Source organism: Lolium rigidum, chromosome 4, assembly GCF_022539505.1.
Source record: "Lolium rigidum isolate FL_2022 chromosome 4, APGP_CSIRO_Lrig_0.1, whole genome shotgun sequence".
Classification (NCBI taxonomy): domain Eukaryota; kingdom Viridiplantae; phylum Streptophyta; class Magnoliopsida; order Poales; family Poaceae; genus Lolium; species Lolium rigidum.
Genome location: NC_061511.1, coordinates 230,152,959 through 230,168,429, shown reverse-complemented (window position 1 = coordinate 230,168,429; position 15,471 = coordinate 230,152,959). Strand labels below are relative to the sequence as shown.

The 15,471-nt window shown below is 47.5% G+C and overlaps 1 long non-coding RNA gene across 1 annotated transcript; it reads right to left on the bottom strand.

Annotated features, from left to right (window-relative positions):
* Positions 1–425: 425 nt before the first annotated feature.
* LOC124650331 lies at positions 426–1,782 on the bottom strand. The gene is made up of 3 exons (XR_006986961.1): positions 1,556–1,782; positions 1,382–1,483; positions 426–1,083 (listed from the first exon to the last, which is right to left on the bottom strand). It is a non-coding gene; the product is annotated as an uncharacterized LOC124650331 (long non-coding RNA).
* Positions 1,783–15,471: the final 13,689 nt, after the last annotated feature.

Sequence of the window (15,471 nt, the reverse complement as noted above, 5' to 3'; positions counted from 1 at the left end):
CGCCCTAGTGTGTCGCCAGCTCGTGGCCCCACTTCGTATCATCTTCGGTCTTCTGAAAGCTTCGTGTGAAAATAGGCCCCTGGGCGTTGATTTCGTCCAATTCCGATAATATTTCCTTACTAGGATTTCTGAAACCAAAAACAGCAGAAAACAACAACTGACTCTTCGGCATCTCGTTAATAGGTTAGTGCCGGAAAATGCATAAATATGACATAAAGTATGCATAAAATATGTAGATATCATCAATAATGTGGCATGGAACATAAGAAATTATCGATGCGTCGGAGACGTATCAGCATCCCCAAGCTTAGTTTCTGCTCGTCCCGAGCAGGTAAACGATAACAAAGATAATTTCTGGAGTGACATGCCATCATAACCTTGATCATACTATTGTAAGCATGCCATCATAACCTTGATAAGTAGAGAATTGATTAATATGACAGACAATCAAATGCAGCTGTAAATTTGTGATAGAGTTGGGCATCACCAAGGCGGTGGATAGCACAATGTATAATAGAGAAATTCATGCACACAGCCACATGGGTATGAAGGAAATACTATAAAAAATCAAGGTACAAATTTTAAAGTAAAACACAAGCCATCTAGCATAGTGATATCTACAAAAATCCTGCGCAATCCCAATATCCCATTGTTTGTGTCTGAGAACAATTCATGGCAGCCACAAAATAAGATTAGGCACCACAATAGTGGATCATGAACCATACACTGTAGTAATAATAAGTGCGCGCACACAAACCGAATTGCTGGAATTATCACACAATCTGTGATGAACAAAATTAACAACACTGCAGTAGCCCAGCAAGTAAGCAGCCATGCATCCTAATTTCAGTGTAGATTTAAAATATCTTGGCTGTACAGACCAGACTGTACCGTGTACAGTGACATCAAAATCAAGGAATCCACGGTTTACTAGGTACAACTAATGTTGCAGGATCATCAAAAGCCCCTCTACGCTAGAATCACCATAAAACAGCAGCATCACTACCGCAGGAACCGAGAGCAGCCAGTTATACCTGGATTTCCCTGAGCGCTTCCACGCACTCCCTGGAGCTGGAGAGTGTTCTGCACAAGCGCAGTCCCAAATCAGCACACTCCATCGAAAAGAAACACAGAAGCAATGAAGAAACACATCAAAAACAGCATAAATGCTTCAGAAGCATCACCATAATTGACTCCAGAAGGAAAGGGTGGAGCCAGGATTTTCATAGTGGGTATAGAAGTCACACATTTTTTTTAACACAACAATATAAAGTAAGGAAACTCACAATAACAAGAATGGAACTGCAAATTGTTAATAATAGTGAGAAAGTCTCTTATAACTAAACTACACTGAAAGAACAAAGAGAAAAAATATTATTACCTCTACAATTTCCCTTTTGTAAGCCAGAAATGATGTCACTGTACTTTACTTGCAAGAAGAATTGATACTACACTTGTCCTACTTGTTCTTCATTTTTCAGACCTACAAATCATCTAATCTCAATTGCGGCAAATCAGAAGAAGAAAAAAGATTAAGCACCCTGTCTGCACTCACGGTCTAAATCTTTTAAATTCTGAATTCTGTAATTTGATTGATAATGGAGCGGGATTGTGGGACGGCGTCGCACTGCTGCTACTGCTGCTACGGTGCCGACGCACCGCCGTTCTTGCCAGAATATGGTTGCGCTGCCGCCGGCCGACGCGAGCCCGCGACTGGGGATAATTTCGGAGCTCGGCCGTGCGCTGCGTCGGGGCGGCACGTGGCGGCGGGATCTGGGGCAGGAAAGAAGGCTGGACCATGCGATCTTTTTTTAGATGAAAGGCACTCAAGTGCCCGACTTTGAATTAACAAAGCCCCGAACGGCGATAACGATACAAAATGCTGAACCCAGCTTACAGAACGACACCACACACCCACACGAACTACCAAAGAAGCTACAAACGGAAGCGCGAACAAACAAGCTCAGCCAAAGCGTTTACAAGACTCGGAGAAGAGCTGGAGTCTACAGTGTCGGGCCGGAGCTCACCCGAGAGCGAGCCATTTTCACGCGCGCCTCAACAACACTTCTCCGTCGCAGGAACGCCACCGGAAGCCGACCACCACCGGGGACCAAGACGCGTTGCTCACAAACCGAGAAGCAGCACCAAGGGGGCTCGACAAGGGGAAGGTAACGAAGCAAGCCTGGCCGAAGATCGCCAAACGAAGACACCTTCGCACAGAACCTTCGGAGAGCTACATGTTGTGGACTCCAAGGCGATGTCTTCAAGAAGATCGCGACACCGGAGTGTCGCCACCGCCCGATCCGAGGATCTTAGGTTTTCACCCGGAGACAGTAGAAGGCCGGAGAGAAGCCCCATGACGCCTTCAAGAAGGGGACGGCGTCCACAGACGTCGCCATCATGGCCCAAAAGGGCAAGGGTTTCCCCTCGGCGTGGCCTCTCCTTCTTCTACACAGGGGTAGGCCGTCGAACGACGGCCGAACCGCCGCCACACCACGCGACTCGCCGCGACCACGTCGCCCGCACGACCATGGCCACCGACCAGCACCAGAACCTCTGGCTCGCCCGTCAACCAGCAAGGTTCCCACCGACCAAGGCCGCCGCCTTGGAACCAAACTCCTCGCGCCGCTGGACCGCAACAGAGCACCGAGAACCGCCACCGACGCACAACACCCGCTCACGAACAAGCGACGACCGACCTCACCGGCATCTGCCCCACGCAGATCACCAGGTGAGTGAGCAGATCCAAAGATCTAGGCAGCCCACATCCACCACGACGCGTGCTGCCGCCAGATCTGAGGAAAAAGGACAGAGAGGAGCTTCCGCTGCGTGATCCGCGGCCAGCAACCACCCTGGCTGCCGGCAGTGCAAAATCCGGCGGAGGAGACGCGAGGGAAGGGGCCTCGAAACGGGGCCGGACCCCTGCCCGGCCGGCCGAACCACCCTTCGCCCCGCGCCCTGCGCCCTCCTGGAAGCCGCCCCAGGTGGGGCGGACGCCCGACGCGCCGCCGCCCACCGTTCCCGTCGCCGCTCGCGCCGCCCACAGATGCTGGCCAGGCGGCACCCGCGCCGCCCGCAGCCATCGACCGGACGCCGCCGCCATGTCCACGAGGAGAGCCTGCACGCGCGGCGTGCTGAGCCTCCGCCAGCCGACCACGAAGAGGGGGGCCTCACCGCCGCCGTCAACCGCGCGGGCTAGGCCCGGCGGCGACCATCGGCGGTGGCGGGGCGAGGGGAGAGGAGAAGGTGTTAGGGTTAGGTGGGGGAGCGGGGGAGCGGGGTTCCGTTGAGACAATCCTCTTCGAGCATTGTCAATCCGCGCAGAATATCGGAGGGTTTCGCTGCACTGTCGGACCATGCGATCTCACCGGCGGGCGCGTGGCGGCGGCACGACCGAACGGCGCGCCGGCGGCTTAGGTAAAGTGAGGAGCGGCCAAGGTGTCGAACAGACTAGCAGAGCAGATGGCTTAGGTAAAGTGAGGAGCGACTATTTCCGATTGCGAAAGTGCGGAAGGAGCTGTATTTTTCTGCCTCAAATAAAACAACACCATTAAAAATAAGAGCATGTCTAGCAGGCCCCTTATATTTCTGCCCGTATCTCGCTGCTTTTTCGCCCCGTATCGAAAAGTTGCCAACGGAAGAGCCATTCCGTCTAGCAGAACCCGTATTTCGCCCGTATTTTCAAAAATAAAAACCCCGGGAAGTTCGATTTCATTGATCATACTACGGATCATACATACGGATCAACGATTCTACATCCAGAATGCACGATCCTACTCGGGGAGGTCGACTAGGTACGAGTCCGCCTCCGCCTCCGCCTCCCGCAACTCCGCCTCCTTCGCGGCGGCGATGGCCGCCGCCACCTCTTCCTCCTCCGCCCTCTTCCTCTTGGCGTCGTCCTTGAGGAACTGCCGTAGCTCCTTCAACAAGTCGGGGGCCTCCTCGTCATCACCGGCGAGCGGAGCTCCTCTAGCGCTGGTGCTCCCGCTGCTCCAAGCCTCCTTCGCCCAGCGGCGGCGCTCCCAGTCGGCGCGCCACTCGTCGAACTTGGGCCCGCTCATCGGCTTCATCGACGGATCCTCGTTGTACCAGTGCCCGCCCCGCGCGAAGTCGATGAGCTTGTCCGGGACATACGCGGCGCCATCGTACTTGCAGGCCGCGCGACGGCTGCCGGCGGCGGATTTCTTGCATTGCCGCCGCCACGCTTCCTCCACGGTGTCCGGCGAGCGGGATCGCTTCGATCCGCTCGCCGGCGAGGCTCTACTACGGCGGCGGGAGTCCATGCAGGTGGCGGCGGGTGGAATGCGGCGCGGGGGAGCGACTAATTGCTCGCCGGAGCAGGAGGAGGAGGCGGCGGCGCACGGCGGAGCTAGGGTTGCCACTATAAGTACGGGGCGACTAATTGCGCCCACTATAAGTACGGGGCGACGGGGCCAATTTCCTGGGCCCCGTATTCCGCCGAAACGGGGCGGCCCGAATACGGGGCCTGCTAGACGGCCCAAACCGCGCCTGCCCCGTATCTCACCGGAATTTTACGGGGTGGGCGGGTTATAAGGGGCCTGTTAGACATGCTCTAAGGGCAGTGCTGAGCGTCCCCCGGGGGATCAAATCCCCGGATTCTCCGGGTCGCCAGCCGTTGGATGCGGTGATCAAGTCCGTCAACGTTCCACCGCAGTATAGAAGAAGAAACGTAAGAAACACACCGCACGAGGGATATCTGCAGTGCCAACGTCGTGGGACTTCCGACCCCTACGCCGGTAGAGCTGCCGCCCGCCACGCCGGCAGCACTGTCGCCCTCTCCACTGGCATCTCCGGCGACGTAGACTCCTTGGTGCCGAAAAGGAAGAAGCCTCCGCGTACTCGCTCAAGCGAATCGGCGCTCCTGGACCCATCGCCATAGCCTGGTCCGCTTGACCCTGACCCGCGACCAACTCCGGCGAGGTAGCCGTTCAGCGCCGGCGAGGTCGCCATCCAGGCCCCGTCGTAGCAGATGTCACGCATGGTCAGAGCAGACGTTGTCCACCATAGTAGCATTCACCGCCTCCCATTGCAGCAATCGCCATTCGCCATGGGAGCGTTGCCCCACTGTGGCACTGCCGCGGAGAAGACCGCCGGAACCTTTGCAGCATCCCAGTCTCGTTGGCAGCTCGCAGCAACTCATGGCGCCCATAGTAGCAACGCCGGGCGCCGCTAACTGCAAGTCATCGCTGCTAGTAGCAAGCCGGGCGCTGCTCGCAGCAACTGCCATTGCCGCTGGCTGCAAAGCATGGCGCTGCTAGTAGCAACGCCGGGCGCCGGGCGTAGCGCCGACGGCGACGGATTGAAGCAGCGCCGCCGATGAATTGAAGTAGCACCGACGGTGGACGGATTGTAGCAGCGCCGGTGGCCTTTGGTAGCAGCGCTGCCGGCAGATTGTAGCAGCGGGCAGCCGAGGCGGGCAGCTAGTAGCAAAGGTGAGCACGGTTTGTAGCAGGGTCGGCGACCGGTGGCAGCAAAGGCCTGGTGGCTGCTTGTAGCAGCGGACGGCCGTGGCGGACTCCGAGGGGTAGGGGCAGCATGCCTCCGCGATGGGCTTATCGGCGTCGATGCAAACCTCGAGGAGGCGCATCTCGCCGTCGTCCTGACTGCGGCCTTCTTGGCCACGAGGTGGCGCTGCGGCCGGCGCACGGCTTTGGATGGGGGGCTGCGACGATCTGGCGCGTGGAGGATGGCAGGGAGGCTCAGTGGCGGAGGCTTCCGACGCCGGCGGCCGGAGCTACGCGAGCAGAGAAGAGGTAGGGAGACGCGGCAACGGGAACGGGCTTGGAGCTGCGCAGCCGATGGCACACGGTGGTTGCATCGAGTTGATTTGGGGGAGGTTGGGGATTTTCTTTGTGGAAGATGGAGATGAGAACGTGGGTGGGTCCCATCTTAGCGAGTCAGCTCGGTTTCGTGTCGATCGCTGCATCCTTGTTTTCCACGCACTGGGACACGTAGTGTTTTCCTAAACATAAGGCGATAGCCAGCTTTAATAAATAAATTATTAATTAATTAATAAAGACACCAACGAACAAATACAAACGAGCTTATAGATACACAGCTTTAAACATAAGGAGTAAGCTCAAAGGAAAAGACAAAGAGCACAGCTTGAGGCACCTAAACAACATCTAGGCGTCGAGAACAGCACCAAAAAGGCAGCGAGCTTGGGGGCCTCACTGCAGCAGCAACTCCAAAAAAAACAACATCATCTGCGGGACAAAAGGTTGCTTCCAAAAAAAAAAAAAACACTGGTAAACGGTTGCTTCAAAAAAAGTGCAAGGGCGGCAGCAACTCCACATCCCGTAAAATAGACCAAAAATGTATTTTCAGTCGTTTTATAGGCGCTCGGTATGTGTCGCAGATCTGATTCTGTATTTGAGGCTTGATGTCTACGCCCCCCTCCTTTTCCTGTAGACAGTGTTGGGCCTCCAAGAGCAGAGGTTTGTAGAATAGCAGCAAGTTTTTCCTTAAGTGGATCACCCAAGGTTTATCGAACTCAGGGAGGAAGAGGTCAAAGATATCCCTCTCATGCAACCCTGCAACCACAAAGCAAGAAGTCTCTTGTGTCCCCAACACACCTAATAGGTGCACTAGTTCGGCGAAGAGATAGTGAAATACAGGTGGTATAAATAAGTATGAGCAGTGGCAACGGCACCAGAAAAGTGCTTTGCCCAGGACAGTAAACAAGCAGTAGTAATGCAGCAGTAGTAACGCAGTAAAACAGTAAACAAGCAGCGATAGCAGTATTTAGGAACAAGGCCTAGGGATTAGACTTTCACTAGTGGACACTCTCAACTTTGATCACATAACAGAATAGATAAATGCATAATCTACACTCTTGTTGGATGATGAACACCATTGCGTAGGATTACACGAACCCTCAATGCCGGAGTTAACAAGCTCCACAATTCAATGTTCATATTTAAATAACCTTAGAGTGCATGAAAGATCAATACGACTAAACCAAGTACTAACATAGCATGCACACTGTCACCTTCACGCTATGTAGGAGGAATAGATCACATCAATACCATCATAGCAATAGTTAACTTCATAATCTACTAGAGATCATAATCATAGCCTACGCCAAGTACTAACACGGATGCACACACTGTCACCATTACACCGTGCGGGAGGAATAAAACTACTTTAATAACATCACCAGAGTAGCACATAGATAAATTGTGATACAAAACACATTGCAATCATAAAGAGATATAAATAAGCACTTCACTATGCCATTCATAACGGTGAATAAGTATTCTGTGAAATATAGCCTAAGAGACCCACACGGTGCACACACTCGTCACCTTTACACACGTGGGACAAGGAGTCTCCGGAGATCACATAAGTAAAATTCACTTGACTAGCATAATGACATCTAGATTACAAGCATCATCATATGAATCTCAATCATGTAAGGCAGCTCATGAGATTATTGTATTGAAGTACATAGGAGAGAGATGAACCACATAGCTACCGGTACAGCCCCGAGCCTCGATGGAGAACTACTCCCTCCTCATGGGAGACAGCAGCGTTGATGGAGATGGCGGTGGTGTCGATGGAGGAGCCTTCCGGAGGCAATTCCCCGTCCCGGCGGCGTGCCGGAACAGAGACTCCTGTCCCCCAGATCTTGGCTTCGCGATGGCGGCGGCTCTGGAAGGTTTCTCGTCCCGTGGCTTTTCCGTATCGAGGTTTTAGGTCGAGGGGCTTTATATAGGCGAAGAGGCGGCGTCAGAAGGTCAATAGGGCGAAGACACTATAGGGCGGTGCGGGCCACCCCTAGGCCGCGCCGGCCTATGGTTTGGTGGGCCTGTGCCCCCTCTCTGGCGGTTCTCGTGTGTTCTGGATGCTTCCGGGCAAAATAGGAACCTGGGCGTTGATTTCGTCCAATTCCGAGAATATTTCTTTACTAGGATTTCTGAAACCAAAAACAGCAGAAAACAACAAGCGGCACTTCGGCATCTTGTTAATAGGTTAGTTCCAGAAAATGCACGAATATGACATAAAGTGTGCATAAAACATGTAGATATCATCAATAATGTGGCATGGAACATAAGAAATTATTGATACGTCGGAGACGTATCAGCATCCCCAAGCTTAGTTGCTGCTCGTCCCGAGCAGGTAAACGATAAACAAAGATAATTTCCGGAGTGACATGCCATCATAACCTTGATCATACTATTGTAAACACATGTAATGAATGCAGCAATCCAAGACAATGGTAATGACATGAGTAAACAAATGAATCATATAGCAAAGACTTTTCATGAATAGTACTTCAAGACAAGCATCAATAAGTCTTGCATAAGAGTTAACTCATAAAGCAATAATTCAAAGTAAAGACATTGAAGCAACACAAAGGAAGATTAAGTTTCAGCGGTTGCTTTCAACTTATAACATGTATATCTCATGGATAGTTGTCAATGCAAAGTAATATAACAAGTGCAATATGCAAGTATGTAGGAATCAATGCACAGTTCACACAAGTGTTTGCTTCTTGAGGTGGAGAGAAATAGGTGAACTGACTCAACATTAAAAGTAAAAGAATGGTCCTTCAAAGAGGAAAGCATCGATTTCTATATTTGTGCTAGAGCTTTGATTTTGAAAACAAGAAACAATTTTGTCAACGGTAGTAATAAAGCATATGTATCATGTAAATTATATCTTACAAGTTGCAAGCCTCATGCATAGTGTACTAATAGTGCCCGCACCTTGTCCTAATTAGCTTGGACTACCGGATCATCGCAATGCACATGTTTTAACCAAGTGTCACAATGGGGTACCTCTATGCCGCCTGTACAAAGGTCTATGGAGAAAGCTCGCATTGGATTTCTCGCTATTGATTATTCTCAACTTAGACATCCATACCGGGACAACATAGACAACAGATAATGGACTCCTCTTTTATGCATAAGCATGTAGCAACAATTATTTTTCTCATTTGAGATTGAGGATATATGTCCAAAACTGAAACTTCCACCATGGATCATGGCTTTAGTTAGCGGTCCAATGTTCTTCTCTAACAATATGCATGCTCCAACCATAAGGTGGTAGATCGCTCTTACTTCAGACAAGACGAACATGCATAGCAACTCACATGAAATTCAACAAAAGGTAGTTGATGGCGTCCCCAGTGAACATGGTTATCGCACAACGAGCAACTTAATAAGAGATAAAGTGCATAAGTACATATTCAATACCACAATAGTTTTTAAGCTATTTGTCCCATGAGCTATGTATTGTAAAGGTGAAGAATGGAAATTTAAAGGTAGCACTCAAGCAATTTACTTTGGAATGGCGGAGAAATACCATGTAGTAGGTAGGTATGGTGGACACAAATGGCTTAGTGGTTGGCTCAAGTATTATGGATGCATGAGAAGTATTCCCTCTCGATACAAGGCTTAGGCTAGCAAGGTTGTTTGAAGCAAATACAAGCATAAACTAGTACATCAAAACTTACATAAAAGACATATTACAAGCATTATAAGACTATACATCGTCTTCCTTGTTGTTCAAACACCTCACTAGAAAATATCTAGACTCTAGAGAAACCACTCATGCAAACCAAATTTTAACAAGCTCTATGTATTTCTTCACTAATAGGTGCAAAGCATATGATGCAAGAGCTTAAACATGAGCACAACAATTGCCAAGTATCACATTATCCAAGACATTATAGCAATTATTACATGTATCATTTTCCAATTCCAACCATATAACAATTTAACGAAGAAGAAACTTCGCCATGAATATTATGAGTAAAGCCTAAGGACATACTTGTCCATATGCTACAGCGGAGCGTGTCTCTCTCCCAAACAATGAATGCTAGGATCCATTTTATTCAAACAAAACAAAAACAAAAACAAACCGACGCTCCAAGCAAAGCACATAAGATGTGATGGAATAAAAATATAGTTTCAAGAGAAGGAACCTGATAATTTGTCGATGAAGAAGGGGATGCCTTGGGCATCCCCAAGCTTAGATGCTTGAGTCTTCTTGAAATATGCATGGATGAACCACCGGGGCATCCCCAAGCTTAGAGCTTTCACTCTCCTTGATCATAGTATATCATCCTCCTCTCTTGACCCTTGAAAACTTCCTCCACACCAAACTCGAAACAAACTCATTAGAGGGTTAGTGCATAATCAAAAACTCACATGTTCAGAGGTGACACAATCATTCTTAACACTTCTGGACATTGCCCAAAGCTATTGGAAGTCAATGGAACAAAGAAATCCATCCCACATAGCAAAAGAAGCAATGCGAAATAAAAGGCAGAATCTGTCAAAACAGAACAGTCCGTAAAGACAAATTTTATTGAGGCACCAGACTTGCTCAAATGAAAATGCTCAAATTGAATGAAAGTTGCGTACATATCTGAGGATCACTCACGTAAATTGGCATAATTTTCTGAGTTGCCTACAGAGAATTTTGCCCAGATTCGTGACAGCAAAGAAATCTGTTTCTGCGCAGTAATCCAAATCTAGTATGAACCTTACTATCAACGACTTTACTTGGCATAACAAAACACAAAACTAAGATAATGAGAGGTTGCTACAGTAGTAAACAACTTCCAAGACACAAAAATAAAACAAGGTACTGTAGCAAAATAACACATGGGTTATCTCCCAAGAAGTTCTTTTCTTTATAGCCATTAAGATGGGCTCAGCAGTTTTAATGATGCACTCGCAAGAAATAGTAGTTGAAGCAAAAGAGAGCATCAAGAGGCAAATTCAAAACACATTTAAGTCTAACATGCTTCCTATGCATAGGAATCTTGTAAATAAACAAGTTCATGAAGAGCAAAGTAACAAGCATAGGAAGATAAAACAAGTGTACCTTCAAAAATTTCAGCACATAGAGAGGTATTTTAGTAACATGAAAATTTCTACAACCATATTTTCCTCTCTCATAATAACTTTCAGTAGCAACATGAGCAAACTCAACAATATAACTATCAAATGAAACATTCTTATCATGAGTCTCATGCATAAAATTATTACTCTCCACATAAGCATAATCAATTTATTAGTTGTAGGGTGCAAATTCAACAAAGTAGCTATCATTATTATTCTCATCATCAAATATAGGAGGCATATTGTATTCATAATCAAATTCATCCTCCATAACAGGTGGTAACAAAAGACTACTATCATTATAATCATCATAAATAGGAGGCAAAGTATCATCAAAGTAAATTTCCTCCTCATTGCCCGGGGGACTAAAAAGATCATGCTCATCAAAACCAGCTTCCCCAAGCTTAGAATTTTCCATAGCATTAGCAACAATAGTGTTCAAAGCATTCATAGTAATAACATTCCCATTAGCATGCATATAAAGTTCCATGGGTTTTTTAATTCTCTCTTCAAACACATCATGTCCTAATTCAAGATAAAGTTCATAAAGATCTCTCATATTTTTGTTGTTTTCCATTATGCCTAACTAGTGTAAACAAGAAACAAAAAGTTGCAATTGCAGGATCTAAAGGAAATAGCTTCGAGCACACACACAATGGCGCCAGAAAAGTACTTTACCTGGGACCGGAGTATGAGTGCCTTTTACCTTTCTTCCCCGGCAACGGCGCCAGAAAATAGCTTGATGTCTATGCCCCCCTCCTTTTCCTGTAGACAGTGTTGGGCCTCCAAGAGCAGAGGTTTGTAGAACAGCAGCAAGTTTTCCCTTAAGTGGATCACCCAAGGTTTATCGAACTCAGGGAGGAAGAGGTCAAAGATATCCCTCTCATGCAACCACTGCAACCACAAAGCAAGAAGTCTCTTGTGTCCCCAACACACCTAATAGGTGCACTAGTTCGGCGAAGAGATAGTGAAATACAGGTGGTATAAATAAGTATGAGCGAGTGGCAACGGCACCGGAAAAGTGCTTTGCCCGGGACGAGTAAACAAGCAGTAGTAATGCAGCGAGTAGTAACGCGGTAAAACGAGTAAACAAGCATCGATAGCGGTATTTAGGAACAAGGCCTAGGGATTAGACTTTCACTAGTGGACACTCTCAACTTTGATCACATAACGAGAATAGATAAATGCATACTCTACACTCTTGTTGGATGATGAACACCATTGCGTAGGATTACACGAACCCTCAATGCCGGAGTTAACAAGCTCCACAATTCAATGTTCATATTTAAATAACCTTAGAGTGCATGAAAGATCAATACGACTAAACCAAGTACTAACATAGCATGCACACTGTCACCTTCACGCTATGTAGGAGGAATAGATCACATCAATACCATCATAGCAATAGTTAACTTCATAATCTACAAGAGATCATAATCATAGCCTACGCCAAGTACTAACACGGATGCACACACTGTCACCATTACACCGTGCAGGAGGAATAAAACTATTTTAATAACATCACTAGAGTAGCACATAGATAAATTGTGATACAAAACATATTGCAATCATAAAGAGATATAAATAAGCACTTCACTATGCCATTCATAATAGTGAATAAGTATTCTGTGAAATATAGCCTAAGAGACCCACACGGTGCACACACTGTCACCTTTACACACGTGGGACAAGGAGTCTCCGGAGATCACATAAGTAAAATTCACTTGACTAGCATAATGACATCTAGATTACAAGTATGATCATATGAATCTCAATCATGTAAGGCAGCTCATGAGATTATTGTATTGAAGTACATAGGAGAGAGATGAACCACATAGCTACCGGTACAGCCCCGAGCCTCGATGGAGAACTACTCCCTCCTCATGGGAGACAGCAGTATTGATGGAGATGGCGGTGGTGTCGATGGAGGAGCCTTCCGGGGGCACTTCCCCGTCCCGGCGGCGTGCCGGAACAGAGACTCCTGTCCCCCAGACCTTGGCTTCGCGATGGCGGCGGCTCTGGAAGGTTTCTCGTCCCGTGGCTTTTCCGTATCGAGGTTTTAGGTCGAGGGGCTTTATATAGGCGAAGAGGCGGCGTCAGAAGGTCAACAGGGCGACGACACTATAGGGCGGCGCGGGCCACCCCTAGGCCACGCCGGCCTATGGTTTGGTGGGCCTGTGCCCCCTCTCTGGCGGTTCTCGTGTGTTCTGGATGCTTCCGGGCAAAATAGGAACCTGGGCGTTGATTTCGTCCAATTCCGAGAATATTTCTTTACTAGGATTTCTGAAACCAAAAACAGCGAGAAAACAGACAAGCGGCACTTCGGCATCTTGTTAATAGGTTAGTTCCAGAAAATGCACGAATATGACATAAAGTGTGCATAAAACATGTAGATATCATCAATAATGTGGCATGGAACATAAGAAATTATTGATACGTCGGAGACGTATCAAGGCTCGAGCCATAAACATTTCATGGGGAAATGAGGGGGGTGGCTAAGCGGGCCGGCGCGGTTAAAACAGATCTAAAGGGTAGCACCGAGCACAATGGTGCTACCAAGCAAAGGGTAAGGCCGCCACCATTGGCACAACCTAACCAGACCGTGGGCCCTATGGTGTCACGCGGCGCTGATGTTGCGCAGTTGCACACCGTTGGGTAACCCCAAGTGGAGTATGATGAGCACGGCAGCAAGTTTTTCCTCTGTAAAAACCAAGGTTTAATCGACCAGTAGGAGAAAGGAATGACTTCTGAAGGTGTTGCTAGCTGACTTGTGGTAGAGCGCACTACTTCGTCAGCAACAACGTGGAAACTGCACACAACACAACCAAAGTATTTTGCCCCAACTTACAGTGAGGTTGCCAATCTCACCGGTTTTGCTGAAAACAAAGGATTAACCGTATAGTGTGGAAAGAGTTGTTTGTCTACAGTAAAATTAAAGAGAACAGTGTTTGCAGTAAGTAAACAGAACATGATGATTTTATCAGTGTAAAAGAAAGGACCGGGATCCACAGTTCATTAGAGGTGTCTCTCCATAAAGATAAATAACATGCTAGGTAAATTACAGCTGGGATATTGACAGAATAAAGACCATACATGACAACATGATTACTATGAGATTCATTTGGGCATTACAACATAATACATAGACCATAATCCAACTGCGTCTATGACTAATAATCCACCTTCCGGTTAGCGTATGCACCCCTTTCAGTATTAAGTTGCAAGCAACAGATTATTGCATTAAGCAATGTATGTAAAGTAAACAATAGAATTATCCTTAGACAAAGCATTGTTGTTTTCTTCCTAGTAGCAACAACACATCTACAACCTTAGAAGTTATTGTCACTCTTCCAGATTACTAGAGGCATGAATCCACTATCGAACATAAATACTCCCTCTTGGAGTCAGAAGCACATACTTGGCCAGAGCATCTACTAGCAACGGAGAGCATGCAAGATCACAAATAACATATGACAAGTATATAATCGATCTCAACCATAGTATTCAGTATTCATCGGATCCCAGCAAACACAACATGTAGCATTACAGAAAGATGATCTTGATCATGATAGGCAGCTCACAAGATCTAAACATGAAGCATAAATTGGAGAAGACAATCATCTAGCTACTGCTATGGACCCGTAGTCCAGAGATGAACTACTCACGCATCACTTCGGAGGCGTGCATGGCGATATAGAGGCCTCCGGTGATGATCCCCCTCTCCGGCAGGGTATCGGGAAGAGCTTCATAACCCTCCCGAGCTAGGGTCGGCGATGGCGGCGCCACAGAACTTTTCGTGGATGGAGGCTCGGGTCTTTAGGTTATTCCCGAACAGGTGAATAAATAAGCAGAAGGGCGAGATTACTGGGTTTCCGAGGGGCCCACACCACCCCTAGGCGTTGCCAGGGCCTGGGCCACGCCTAGGCTAGGTGTGGCCGCCTCGTGGCGCCCCTTCGTCTCTCCTCTAGATTCCGTCTTCGTTACAGTAAAATAGGAACTTTGGCTTTTGTTTCGTCCAATCCGAGAATATTTCCACAACTGTTTTGAAATACAAAACAACAGAAAACAGAAACTGATACTGTGGCATCTTGTCAATAGGTTAGTTCCGGAAAATATGTAAAAGTGCATGGAGCATCAAAAATTAAAGATACGTTTGCAACGTATCAGGCGCCATGCTGGTAGCAAGGTAGCACCACTCGGGCTGGCGCTACACATTCAAGGATAGCGCCACGGTGAATGACACTACAAGAAAGGGTTAGATTTTGAAAAAAAAAAAAATCAAAACAGGGTTAGATTGTGTGGAAGTTTCAAAAAGGGCCATTTGTCGAAATAGATGCGACTTTGTCGAGTCACGTCGAAACGAAACACTAGGAGAAGACTTGTATTGATATAAAAAAAAAGGATGCCATGCGGTCCATTGTCGACCATGTTCAGGACCATAAGAAATGTCAGCTTTATGATTTTTCATTTCCTAGCCATGCAAAACCCATTCTTATTTACCGAGCGGTGTTTTTTACAAAGCAGCTACAAGAAATGCAATCTTCAATGGTACGAAACTATGCACAAAAGTAAAAGGCCACTTATATACAACACT